General features: G+C 41.6%; 1 long non-coding RNA gene across 1 annotated transcript; it reads left to right on the top strand.

Moving 5' to 3' along the window:
• Positions 1-8,275: 8,275 nt before the first annotated feature.
• On the top strand, positions 8,276-10,513 carry LOC130516647 (uncharacterized). The gene is made up of 2 exons (XR_008947547.1): positions 8,276-9,642; positions 10,073-10,513. It is a non-coding gene; the product is annotated as an uncharacterized LOC130516647 (long non-coding RNA).
• Positions 10,514-12,011: the final 1,498 nt, after the last annotated feature.

Here is a 12,011-nt window from a genome sequence, read left to right as displayed (position 1 = left end):
AGCGAGTACTGATGGATTATTATTGAAGAATGAACAACCAGCAGCTGGAAAGGCTTCTGCAAAGTATGTTGGGAAATGTACACTGCTCAAAAAAATTAGAGGAACACTTCGAAAGCACATTAAATCTAAACGGGGGGGGGGGGGGTCTTGAATATATTTCCTGATAAAAAGTAGATGATGTATTAGTAACAAAATGATGCCACATAATTTAATAGAAATGAAAAATGATCACCCTATAGAGGGGGGAAATCAAAGACACCCCAAAAATGAAAGTGAATGTCAAATGAAAGTAAAATGTCATTGTAACAACTCAAAATGATTCTCAGTAGTTTGTGTGCCCCCCACGTGCTTGTACGTGTGCCTGACAACGTCGAATGGTGTCCTGGGGGATCTCCTTCCAGATCTGGACCAGGGCATCACTGAGCTCCTGGACAGTCTGAGGATCAACCTGGCAGCGCTGGATGGACCTAAACATAATGTCCCAGAGGTTTTCTATTGGGTTTAGGTCAGGTGAATGTGGGGGCCAGTCAATGGTATCAATTCATCCTCCAGGGACTGTCTGCATACTCTAGCCACATTAGGTTGGGCATTGTTGTGGACCAGGAGGAACCCAGGTTCCACTGCACCAGCGTAGGTTCTGACAATAGGTCCAAGGATTTCATCCTGATACCTAATAGCAGTCAGGATGCCATTATCTAACCTGTAGAGGTCTGTGCGTCCTTCCAGGGATATGCCTCCCCAGACCATCACTGACCCACCACCAAACCGGCCATGCTGAATGATGTTGCAGGCAGCATAACGTTCCCCACGGCATCTCCAGACCCTTTCACGTCTGTCGCATGTGCTCAGGTTGAACCTGCTCTCATCGGTGAAGAGCACAGGGCGCCAGTGGCATAGTTGCCAATTCTGGTGGTCTATGGCAAATGCCAATCAAGCTCTACGGTGCCGGGCAGTGAGCACAGGACCCACTACAGGCCACCCTCATGGAGTCTGTTTCTGATTGTTTGGTCATAAACATTCACACCAGTGGCCTGCTGGAGGTCATTTTATAGAGCTCTGGCAGTGCTCATCCTGTTCCTCCTTGCAAAAAGGAGCAGATACCGATCCTGCTGAGGGTTTAAGGACCCTCTACAGCCCTGTCCAGCTCTCCTGGAATAACTACCTGTCTCCTGGAATCTCCTCCATGCTCCTGAGATTGTGTGGGAGACACAGCAAACCTTGCAACGGCACGTATTGATGTGCCATCCTGGAGTTGGACTACTTGTGCAACCTCTGTAGCGTCCAGGTATCGCACCATGCTATCAACAGAGATGTTGAGCCAAGCCACATCAATAACTACAGCAGTAGAAAGTCAGTCAGTAAAAAAAATCAGCCAAAAGAGATGAGGGGAAAAAGTATCAGTGGCCTCAACCTGGAAAGCCATTCCTGTTTTGGGGGCCGTCTCATTGTTGCCCCTCTGATGCTCCTGTTGTTGATTTCATTAACAACAAAGCAGCAGAAACTGATTAACAACCCCCTCTGCTACTTAACTGACCAGATCAATATCCCAGAAATTTGACTGATAGGTTGCTATACTCTGATTAAAAAGTGTTCCTCTAATTTTTATGAGCAGTATATTTTGTGGGGTATGGGCCTCCAATCACCTTCCAGTCTCAGTCCCTCCACCTGCCATGCTATTCTAACCAGGTGGTTTGTGGGAATGTGCATGTCTATTGCATTTCTCTCCTGCGTCCCCAGTCTGTTTTTTTGGTTGCCATGGTGTTCAAAGCAGGTGTGTGGCACGCCCCTGAAGACACCTGGTGTGGCCCTATCTGTGGCCACAGAAGAGGGCCTGTTTATATGCCTCAGCATTTTGGTTAGGCACCCTCTTTCTCCTCTGGCTGTGGTGACCCTGTGTGGTAGTGAATGCTCCAGTTTAATGTGATGTATGTGGCCTGTCGAGTTGAACTTTTAATAAAGACTTTGCTTTGGACATTTTCCCACTGCGTTTTGCCTGCTTTCGTGTCCAGGAGAAAACCGAGACCTAACACATTTTTTTTCTTTGTTTAAATTGAACCATACTAACTGTTCATTTTAAGCACATGAAACTTTTTATCAATTAAAAGGTAAATTCACTGTGTATCATGCCTGTATTAATTTGTGCATTTATCTGTGCATGGGTGACCTTTAGGAAACCACAAGAAGGTTACTGTTGTTTCTTTAGGTGAAAGTCCTAAGGTGGCGTTGTGGGCATTAGTTTAGTTTGATCTGCCACATGCAGTTCCAGGCAAACTCAGTCGTATCGGACTATATTATTGTCAATACACATAAAGGAGACCAATTTGAGGAGCACTGGCTAGCCTTGAGTCTGGAAAAGGACGGCACCCTTTTGAACTCCCTCCCAATTTTAACTATCCTCCAAGTATTTTAGTTTGTAGATCAATGTGTGGGAAAAAAATAATGCTGTAATAACAGCTTCAATACCCAATACAGAGCCCTGACACCCTTCACAGGAACCATCCCAAGCCCTGGTTCAGATATGTGAATGACACCTGGGTCAAGTACAGGTAGTGGCCAGAGAAGATCGCTAGCTTGAGAGGGGTGTCAGCCAGCCACAATGCAGTCCTTCATTTTTTCTACCAACATTCTAAAAGTTAACACCATTTCATGAGACCTGGTGATTTAACACCATGTGACCCAGCAGACAAAAAGGAAGCACCCAAACTGAAATGACTGAAGGTGAACGACCCTGCCAACAACTCTCAGGTGACTACCCAGATCATTACCTAGCAAGGCCTGTCCTCTGGGAAACATCTTCAAGGAAACCTTTGGATATGACCTGGATGAATAAGAACTTACACAGACAATTTCAATTTGTAATTTACTCTGCTGAAATAGGTTTTACGTCAACATCATGATATTTCTATGTATGTAATGTGTAAAAGTTACCATTTCTGGACGGTTCGAAGCTTAAAAAATATCATCGCCAATCAAATGAGTGAGTTCTGGTGGAAACAGTGTTTATATATAATAAATAATTATGATGTATGTGCTGTCACGGACAACCTGAGGATTCTACAACATGGAGGACGGGAAATCCATCATAAAACCACATATGGATGTGGACCATCTTAGATGTGAAAAGCCTACATGACTGTGATCTGACCAACATTATGCATGAATGGACTTTATGACTAGAAGAATGCAGGGAATGGGAAAGTCTTTGAAAAACATTTCCCCCTCATTTGTACCAGGAAGGGATCCTGATCAACAATCCCCCCTCCTTTTATGACCCTTTATGACTTTATGACCCTATAGGGTCATAAATGACATCCTCCGCATGGATCATAAATTGTTTCTTGACGGAAGGAGTGGTACTCTTTCAGTCAATTAACCAGTGTGACTAGCCCCGCCCTGAGGCTTTAAAGCAGCAGTCTTTGTTCCCTCCCCTCACTGATGGGCTGATCCTGATGAAGATCACTATGCTTGAAGACACTCGTGTATGATTACATCAGGGCACCACGGAACTCCAGCATACAGCAGGTTTGTCTGATTTGCCATTTCCTTCGAATATATTATATTAGATGAATATAGATGCATGACAATTATCACAGATCAAAGAGATGTTATTCGTGCAATCCTGATTTTTAATTTGAATGCGACATCTTCAGTCATATGCGATCAAATGAATAAAGATCGATTATGTTGTTATTTAATGCTGGGTAGATAGCTTCCGGGAAAACACCAGCTGACAGCATCTATCATCAGCTAAAATTGAATACTACAATCTGTAAGGGAAAACAACCAGCCTAATATCTGTCTTCAAGTTTAAAGGATAACATATACATATTTCACATCCTATCCCATGTAATGGTCTATAATGAATGTAATGGAATTATTTTAGCTGATTTAACTGTTTGGTTACTCTCGCATCAGTTTGACATTTTATGTGATATTTGGAAGTGCTGGAAGATTCCTCATCTGTGTCTAATATACTTTCCCTCTCAAATTGCTTTATTGCAGGTATTAGCAGTATGAAGTTGTAGTCAAGTGGTGATTCAACAATGGAAGGAGCTAGTGTCGCCATCTTTATCACGGTTCAAAAGATCTACTACCCATTTCTTTGCATCATGGGTATTCCAGGTCCATATCTTGATTTATTTATTTTTAATTACTATTTGTTTGAATATCGGGTACCAACATTTATGGATAAATCACAAAATTAATACAGGCATATATACATAAATACATACATTTTTGCCTATTGGGCTATTTATATATAAATACTTTTGCTTTATTTTTTACATTCATTATTTTATTTTTACATTCAGGTATTTCTATAATTCTATGCTCATTCTTTCATTGAATTCTGTATTTCCCCATTTCTTCATTTATTTATTTATGTATTTCTGTGTCACTATATGCTGGACAGAGCTGAACTCAATCTATAGCAAGATTGGTGGGCTGAAGGTGAACCCAACAAACTAGACAGACACACTCTAATTCTATTGAATTTACCTCCATTTCATGTGAAATTTTATTAGCTGCACCTTTTCAATTGCTGGTTAACACAAATAGCTAATCACATGCAACTTGATGTATCGAAGAGTGTGGTCAAGTCAACTTGCTGAAGTTCAAACCTAGAATCAGAATAGGGAAGAAATGGGATTTAAGTGACTTTGAATGTTGCATAATTGATGGATGGGTTTGTCCAAAGTATTTACTGGGATTTTCACATACAATCATTTCTAGGGTTTACAGAGAATGGTTTGAGAGAGAAAATATCTAGTGAGTGGAAGTTCTGTGAAGCAAAAGGCCTTGTTGGTGTGAGAGATCAGAGGAGAATCGGGAGACTGGTTCGAGTTGAAAGAAAGACAAAAGTAAAAGTAAAAAGTTGTCAAATAACAACTCATTACAACCAAAGAATTCAGAATACCATCTCTTTTTTCCTTCTATTCCCCCAGCAACTAACACATGATAGTGTTAGTTGCTGTAAACAACATAAAAGCATGGATCCATCTTGCGTTTCTTTCAATGATTCAGGCAGATGATTCAGGCAATGGTTAGAACCAATTAGAACCAATTAAACATTGTTTAATTGCCACAGCCTACCTGTGTTCTATTTCTAAAGATGGTCTTCCCTTTATTACTAGTGTATCCATCTTATTAATGGCTGCATCCTGCAGGATAATGCATCATGTCACAAAGCTCCTATCATCTCAAACTGTCACAAACCAGACGAGAACCCAAGAGCGACACCAGAGTTCGGTTAAACACCGCTTTATTGTCAGGGTTGTACAGGTAGACGGAGCTGGACCCGCTAGGAAGCGGGGACCGGGCAAGTCTGTCCCATGCCATGCGGAGTCAGAAGGCAATCAAGTTTACCGGGGAGCAGGCAGGGGAGGATCGTCGGGGACAGGTTTACCAGGGAACAGAAGCAAATGGCAGGTCAGGGACAGGCAGGCATTTGTATCAATCAATCAATTTCAATCAATCAATTTTTATTTATATAGCGCCTTTTACAATCAAAATTGTTTCGAGGCGCTTTACAGAATCCCAGGGCCTACCCCAAACAAGCAACAGTGGCAAGGAAAAACTCCCCTTTAACAGGAAGTAACCTTGAGCAGGGCCAGGCTCATGTAAGGGGACCCTCCTGCTGATGGCCGGCTGGGTAGAGAGAGAGAAGAAGGGGGGAGGTAGAGGATAGAATAGGTAGGACAGGAGAGGAGAGGTGAGGTAGAGGAGAGAAAAGACATAAATCATAGAGAATACATACAGAAATACATTATTTTAAGTAAATTGTGCTGCCGGTGGAGTCAAGTTAAGTGGGTCAGTGGGGTTGGAGGTCAGTATGCAGCTCTGAAGGTGGCGATACCTGTAGATGAATACAGAGAGGGGCGGGGCAGAAAAACTACACAAGAAATAGCATCACTAGTCTACTTGATGAGGAGGAGAGGAGAGGAGAGGAGAGGAGAGGAGAGGAGAGAGAGGAGAGGAGAGGAGAGGAGAGGAGAGGAGAGGAGACCATTTTCCAGTGGGGTGACAGAGGCCTGTCAGGTGATCATGTTTCTGGACCCCGGCAGCCTTGGCCTATAGCAGCATAACTAAGATGTTGACCTAATGATTAGACGACCCCCTAAGTATGATAATTTGTCTGTTTATGGTAGTAACTGGGACTACAGAATTAATGACAATAAGCTTTTTCAAAGAGGTAGGTTTTAAGCCTAATTTTAAAAGTAGAGATGGAGTCAGCCTCCCGTACCTGGACAGGGAACTGGTTCCACAGCAGGGAAGCCTGGTAGCTAAATGCTCGGCCCCCTATTCTACCTCTCGAGACTCTGCGGACCACAAGTAGACCAGCATTCTGAGAGCGGAGCAGTCTATTGGGCTGGTAAGGTGTCACTAGCTCCTCCAGGTAGGATGGAGCTAGGCCTCTGAGGACCTTGTAGGTCAGAAGAAGGATTTTGAAAATTATTCTAAATTTAACCGGCAGTCAAGGAAGAGATGCCAGTACAGGAGTAATGTGATTTATTTTGTCAATGCCTGTCAGAACTCTGGCTGCAGCATTTTGGATCACCTGGAGGCTTCTTAAAGAGGTGTTTGTACACCCTAATAATAAAGAATTACAATACTACAGCCTGGAAGTAACAAATGCATGGACTAACTTTTCAGCATCTTGCCATGTCAGTAGTTTCCTTATCCTTGTGATGTTCAGGTGAAAAAAGGCACTTCTAGAGACTGTTTTAATGTCTGAGTTTGAGAGATTTTGATAAAAAGTTACTCCAAGATTCCTCACAGAGAGACTAGATGTTAATGAGACACCATCTAGAGTGATCATGTGATCTAATCTATCCCTGAGAGGTTCAGGACCAAACATCATGACCTCAGTTTTTCCAGAGTTAATGAGGAGAAAATTCGAAGACATCCAAGACTTTGTGTCTTTAAGACATGTCTGAAGCTTCGCTAACTTCTCTGTCTCCTTTGGTTTCATGGATAAATATAGCTAAGTGTCATCAGCATAACAGTGTACCAAATTTTCACGACCATAAGGCACACTGTATTAAAAGGCGCAGTCTCAGTTATGGGTGCTATTTCTGTATTTAAAACATACATAAGACTCAGCAGAGCAGACAGCAACATTAAACATAGAGCACATTTTGTCCAACAGCTTTTCTTCCTGCCACAATCAGACCAATAGCAATGCAAAATGCTGAAAATGTACAATAATCACACACACCTAGTGCAATACAGTATTACCGTTGACTTTTGAGAAAATCTCAGTGATTTAGGTGCGCCTTATAGTTGTGAAAATACGGTAAATTTATTCCATGCTGCCGAATAATGTTTCCTAAGGGAAGCATGTACAGGGTGAAAAGGATTGGTCCAAGTACAGAACCTTGTGGAACTCCATGGCTAACCCTACTGTATGAAGAGGGAATGCCATGGACATGAGCAAACTGGTATCTAACTGATAATTACGATCTAAACCAGTCTAGTGCTGTCCCTTTAATCCCAATCACATGTTCCAGTCTATGTAACAGGATGCTGTGATCAACTGTATCAAAAGCAGCACTGAGGTCCAGCAGAACCAGCATAGAAACTAGTCCATGATCTGAAGCTCTAAGAAGATCATTAGTAACTTTAATAAGCGCTTTTTCTGTGCTGTAATGAGCTCTAAAGTCTGACTGAAACATCTCAAACAGGCTGTTTCTCTGCAGGTGCTGCAGTAACCACCACCTTCTCAAGAACTTTAGAGATAAAAGGAAGGTTGGATATTGGCCTATCATTTGCTAATACATCAGGATCCAGTGATGTTTTTTTAAGCAACGGCTTAATCACTGCCACCTTGTAGGACCGGGGTGCATAACCTGTCAGTAAAGAACAATTGATCTGGTCTAGGATAGAGCTGCCTATCGTTGGTAAAACATCCTTCAACAGGTGTGTTGGGATGGGATCTAAAAGACACGTGGTGGACTTGGATTTCCGAATTAGCGATGACGCCTCAGAAAAATATATGGGAGTGAAGGAGTTTAAGGGCTCGTTGGAGACGCTCTATGTTCCCACAGTCAGCACATCTGGTGATGGTCCAGTTGTAGGGAAGGCCTGATTAGCTTTTTCTCTGATAGCTAGAACTTCATCAGTGAAGAAGCTGATGAAGTCTTCACCACTAAGAGAAGAAGGGATACGTGGATCTAAAACACTGTGACTCTTGGTTAATTTGGCCACAGTGCTGAAAAGAAACCTGGGCTCGTTCTTATTTTCCTCAATTAAAGAAGAAAAATAAGCTGTTCCTTTTTGTAATCTAATCGACAGTCTTTCCAGGCTACATGATAGCTGTCTATTTTACAAGAATGCCACTTCCTTTCTTGTCTTCGCACTTTCTGCTTGAGGGTCCTGATATGTGAATTATACCAGGGAGCACACCTCCTCTGATTTACTATTTTCTTTTTCAGGGGGGCAACAGAATTAAGTGTGATTCTAAGTGAGGTTGCTGCACCTTCAGCAATAGAGTCAACCTCAGCAGGGCTAAGATTATAATGATTGATCCCTGGGGAAAGACACAGTGGTCCTGGGATTAGCAAAGGGATTGCTTCCTTAAACTTAGCTACAGCATTATCTGAAAGACATCTGCTATAGTAAGACTGTGCTCTGAGCATAGACGAATCCTTAATCATAAATGTAAAAGTGATCAAAGAATGGTCTGACAGGAGTGGGTTCTGAGGGAACACTGACACATGTTCTACCTCAACACCATAAGTCAGAACTAGATCAAGGGTGTGGTTGAAGTTATGAATTGGTTGGTTTATCTGCTGGAGGAAACCAACTGACTCAAGTAATGAAATGTAGCCGTTTCTAAAGCTGTCATTTGCAATGTCTACATGGATATTAAAGTCTCCAATGATAATGACTTTGTCCGTTCTAAGGACCAAGTCAGATAAGAAATCAGAGAACTCAGACAGGAACTCTGAATGTTGTCCAGCAGGGGGCCGATATACAACTCCAAACAGAAGTGGCTTTTCTGCCTTCCGGTTCAGATGCGTGCTGCCAAGAGTCAGGCTTACTGTTAAATATGTTATTGTTGGTGGATGAGAGTTCTATGGAAGCAGCAGAGAGGTGTGTAAGACTACAACTCTGCATCCTGGTCTAGACCCTGGATTGTCAGGTCACTTTGGGTCTAATAAAATTAGCAAAATTACTAGAAATGAGAGAGGCACCATCCCATGTGGGATGGACACCGTCTCTCCTAATCAGACCAGGTTTTCCCCAAAAACTGCTCCAATTGTCTAAAAAGGACACCTGGTTTTCGGGGCACCACCGTGACAGCCAGCGACGAAGCGACAACATGCGACTAAAAATTTCATCGCTGGCCTGATTGGGAAGGGGACCAGAGTGCTTATTCATTTTTTTCTGAAGTTGTTTGTCTGTATGTTGTTGTTCCATTTATTTACAGTAGTTTTAGACAGTTTTTGCAGGTGTGGCTGCATGAGGTTTCTTTACATGTTGGATGTTGGACCTTGAGAGTTTTAAAATATTTTTACATCATAACAGAGCTATTGGGGATTTGACTTACCTCACCTCCTGTTGTAGATCCAGAATGAGTTCATCCAGCAAGGGTGCTTAAACTTCAGACTGGTCCCAGTGCTGTTTCCGAATGCAACCAAGGTAATGAGAAGCACAAAACATGTCAATAGGAGACTTCTCCTAGGTTAATGTGTTCATACAGTGTTATTAGATATCTTTTAAACAGAACAGATGGTTTTGAGTGATTAGTGGTGTGTGACTGCTGCTTCACGTCAGCGTTACAGAGCAATAAGCTCCCCGAAGAATGACCATCTCTGAGTTAGTAGATCACTGCATTCTGCATGGATCTGCTCATGCTTTCTGCAGTTTGGACTGATCATTAGGTGATGCTGTAATTTACAGAAAATACTTTTAAATAAGTGTTTTAACTCTATTGATGGAAATTAGTTCTGCACTGGACTTAAAAGTGATTTCTGATCATAGCATTGTAGCATGCTGAATTATTCTGTAAAAGTGCTGTGCAGAAATTTAGAGTTTTTCTATTCACACTGATTTTATGGCTGTTCCACAGGAACATGTGCCAAACTGGCTCCGGAGCACCAGGATCTACCGATGGCCCCAGCACACCCAAGACCTGCTCCTACGACTGCTGAGGGAGGAGCGCTACATCATCCCACAGCGAGGAAATGATCTTACCCTCACTGTCCGCCCTCTCTGAGAAATACTCTGCTTCATGGAAATATAAAATACAAAACACCATATATGGTGTTAATTATTTGGTCTGCTGTGACATTATTCCATATAGACTTATTAAAATCAATTTATATGTTGAGACATTTACAGACATTGTTGATTGCTGGTGTTGCTGATGCTTGTGTTGATGACCTTAACTGTTTTAAAATAAGTTAAGAGACTTTTGCATTTAGAAGTTTCCTTGTTAATGTTCAACTGAGTAACTTTCTTTTGGAATGAACTTATGTGCCTTCCAAATAAACAATAATATTTCTACTCATTTTTGCATCAGTTACTTGAGAGTAATGCATAAAGATTATTTAAATTCTTTCAAAATAACTACATAAATAAATATATGTTCTAGGCTCCACAGTAGCCCTTGGTCAGGACTAATATCTTGCTGCCAGCAGATGGCAGTTGTTGTACACGATGACAAGACCCCAAACCTTAGTCACTTCCACTTAAGTTTCCGTGATGTCAATGGTGATTTTATGTATATTGTCTTGTTTTCATACTTACATTAATAAATCATCTGAAACAATTTGTCATCCACAAAAAAAAAAGAAAAAAAAAAGTGTGACCTCTGAAAGTCCACCTCTCTTTCTCTCAATAGGCAGGCAGGCAGGCAGGCAGGCAGGCAGGCAGGCAGGCAGGCAGGCAGGCAGGCAGGCAGGCAGGCAGGCAGGCAGGCAGGCAGGCATGAAATGTTCAGGAAATATTGTTAATGGGATAAAGAACTCATTTGACTTTGCCGATAGTCCAGATTTCAGAGGGACTTTAACCTTTGATCATTTGATTTGATTGATTTGAAAGTGAATTGGAATATATGTGTGTTCTTGTCAGAATTTTTCACCTAACCAGGATTACACACCATAAAGTAAGTTGCTTTATTTTTAAAGCCCTTAAATTTAATTAAAATCATGGCCTTGGTTATGTTGCGTGTCTTAGTGGTGGATAAAGATGCGTGGCAGACTACTTTTCAGTTTTGTTAGTTAGGTAAGGGTCTTCAGGGTTGTTTCTTTATTACCAAGTGAAAGAAACACTGGATCCGACACCCATCGTGTGGTTGGCTTGGATTGTTTTCACCTGTTCTTTGATTATTCAGCTGGGATTCACCCCCACCACAACCCCTCTTTTTGAAGGATAATTAGATATCCTCTGTTTGATTAATCTCAATTAATAAAATTTCACTTAAGTGATTATTGTTTCCTTTTGTGTTTTCTTTTTGGGGCCTCTGAGTTATTTGAAACAAGAGGGACACCTCAGGAAAAGCACTATTCAGTGATGCTAATCAGAAAAAAAGTTTTAAAAGAAGATGAGAGGCAGGTAAAGCAATAAAACCATGGCTTCTATCTTCAGTTCAGGCCTCTCGAGGCAGTGCTATTATCTGGGGTTTGCTGCTGTTGATCACGTCTACATTCAGCAATGATGATGATGATGATGAAAATGACAGGATTAATCAGGCTCAAATTGTGAAAAGTGTATTTCAGGGAGCATGAGATATTATTTTCACACCTGGTTTGGCGACCATAGAGTCCAGACCTTAACTCTACTGAGAACCTTTGCGGTGTGTTGGAGAAGCTTTGTGCAGTGGTTCAACTCTCCCATTATCAGTTCAATATCTTGATAAAAAAAAATGCACTACGGAAATTAAACCTATAATAACGGAATCTTATCGAACCAATTCCACAGTACATGTGTGCTGTAATCAAAGCTAAAGTTGGTCCAACAAAATATTAGAATGTGTGATATTTTTTGGCGTGGGAAAATGACCTACT

The sequence above is a fragment of the Takifugu flavidus genome, chromosome 19, assembly GCF_003711565.1.
Source record: "Takifugu flavidus isolate HTHZ2018 chromosome 19, ASM371156v2, whole genome shotgun sequence".
Lineage (NCBI taxonomy): Eukaryota > Metazoa > Chordata > Actinopteri > Tetraodontiformes > Tetraodontidae > Takifugu > Takifugu flavidus.
This window is presented reverse-complemented; position numbering and strand designations above follow the sequence as displayed.